Source organism: Saccopteryx leptura, chromosome X (assembly GCF_036850995.1).
Source record: "Saccopteryx leptura isolate mSacLep1 chromosome X, mSacLep1_pri_phased_curated, whole genome shotgun sequence".
Classification (NCBI taxonomy): domain Eukaryota; kingdom Metazoa; phylum Chordata; class Mammalia; order Chiroptera; family Emballonuridae; genus Saccopteryx; species Saccopteryx leptura.
Genome location: NC_089516.1, coordinates 26,630,920 through 26,633,330, shown reverse-complemented (window position 1 = coordinate 26,633,330; position 2,411 = coordinate 26,630,920). Strand labels below are relative to the sequence as shown.

The following is a 2,411-nucleotide window of genomic DNA, read 5'->3' as shown; positions in this document are numbered from 1 at the left end:
ATAGTTATGGATAGGAATAATCAATTTGCTAAATTGTCAGTTTGTCCCAACTTCTCCTGTAGATTCAATGAAATACCAAGAAAACCTATATGGTAAGGTGCTGCAGACCAGCGGGGCTAGTAATTGTCCAGGTCCTGAGTGAGAATGGTGTGGAATGAAGAAATAAACTCAGAGAGAAAAAAGGATGGGATCAGGAGGTCTCTTTGCAAGGCCAAGATAGCTTGCAAGAGCAGAGCAAAGCCCCCAGTCTGTTTTATTATACAGTGCAGAGCCATATGCAAATAAGGAAGTCTCTGATACAAAGTCACACATCTGAGGCATAAACAGGAATACATTTAAGACGTAAACAGTAATCCCTGCACCATGCATAACTGAAATCAACCAACATCAGAACAAACTAAGGGTGAGAGGAAGGGCATGTAAATTACCTCTAGCAACTCAATCAAGCAAGTGAGGTGGGGGGATGGGACAAGTACCAATACTCAGCTTCATAGCCAATATGGACGTGTGGGGAAAAAACTTAACCTTTGGCTAAGCCTTAAGCTTCAAGGGCTTTGCCAGCTTTCAGTCTCCCACAGAAAGGCAAAACAAGAACAACAGAATAGCCAAAGCAATATTAAAGAAGAACATATGTGAAAGACTGACACTACCTGACTTCAAGATTTACTAGAAAGCTACTAAACAAGATAATGTGGTATTGGTAAACAATTGAAGCATAAACCCAGAGAACAGAATAAAGAACCCCAAAATAGACCCACACAAATATAGTTGATTTATCTTTAACAAAGACATTGAGGTAATTTAGTGGAAGAAGGGTAGTCTTTTCACCAGATGGTACTAAAACATCTGAACATCCACATGCCAAAAACAATTGGAACACAAACGTTCCACCTTTCAACAGGATCAACTCAAAATGGATCAGAGACCAAAATGTAAAACACAATAGTGTAAAAGTTTTATAAGATAAATTTTTGTGACCTTGGTTTTGATGATGAGCTTTTAGTTACATTGATATAATGCTAAGTTGGACTTCATTAAAATTAGAAACTTCTTCATTCTTACCTGGCAGGGGAGATACCATGATCACCAAGGTGTTTGTTCCAGGGTGAGGCTTATTCATTGCACTTCAGATGTGCTGACCCCTGCGATTTCCCCAAATGTGGTAAACTAGACTGCATAATATGTGGTTCATGCTCTCCCATGAAAAATAAAGTAAAATAAAATTAGAAACTTCTGCTCTGTGAAAATCACTGTTAAGAGTATGGAGTTGCACTGCTGGCCGGTTGGCTCAGCAGTAGAGCGTCGGCCTGGCGTGCGGGGGACCTGGGTTCGATTCCCGGCCAGGGCACATAGAAGAAGCGCCCATTTGCTTCTCCACCCCCCCACCTCCTCCTTCCTCTCTGTCTCTCTCTTCCCCTCCTGTAGCCAAGGCTCCATTGGAGCAAAGATGGCCCGGGCGCTGGGGATGGCTCCTTGGCCTCTGCCCCAGGTGCTAGAGTGGCTCTGGTCGCGGCAGAGTGACGCCCCGGAGGGGCAGAGCATCGCCCCCTGGTGGGCAGAGCGTCACCCCTGGTGGGCGTGCCAGGTGGATCCCGGTCGGGCACATGCGGGAGTCTGTCTGACTGTCTCTCCCCATTTCCAACTTCAGAAAAAAAAAAAAAAGAGTATGGAAAGACAAACCTCAGATTGGGAGAAAATATTTGCAAATCACATACCTGGCAAAGTGCTCCTAAATATATAATAAACACTTAAAACTCGACAGTAAGAAAAAAAATCCAATTGAAAAATGGGCAAAAAAAAATCTGAACAGACACTTCAAGAAAGAAGCTATACTAATGGCAAATAAGCATATAAAAGATGCTCAAAATCACATGTTATTAAGGAATTACAAATCAAAGCAAGAGTGAGCTACCACTACACGCCTATTAGAATGACTAAAATCCAAAAAAACTGAGCACATCAAATTCTGGTGAGGATATGGAACAACAGGAATTCTCATTGAGTAGTGATAGGAATGTAAAATTGTACTGGTTGCCACTTTGGAAGATAATTTGGCAGTGTCTTACAAGGTTGAACACACTCTTACCTTATGATTTAGTAATTCTCCATCTATATATTTATCCAAATGAGGTGTAAATATACAAACCCTGCACATGGCTATTTGTAACATGTTTATTGTAATTGTCCAAATTGGAAAAAAAAAAAACCCAAAATGCCCTTGAATAGGTAAATAGATTAAAAACTGTAGTGTAGCCCTGGCCGGTTGGCTCAGCGGTAGAGCGTCGGCCTAGCGTGAGGAGGACCCGGGTTCGATTCCCGGCCAGGGCACACAGGAGAAGCACCCATTTGCTTCTCCACCCCTCCGCCGTGCTTTCCTCTGTCTCTCTCTTCCCCTCCCGCAGCCAAGGCTC

At 42.9% G+C, this 2,411-nt stretch overlaps 1 pseudogene; it reads left to right on the top strand.

The window, feature by feature from the left end:
* The first annotated feature begins 1,054 nt into the window (after positions 1 to 1,054).
* Positions 1,055 to 1,205, top strand: LOC136386534 (U1 spliceosomal RNA; annotated as a pseudogene).
* Positions 1,206 to 2,411: the final 1,206 nt, after the last annotated feature.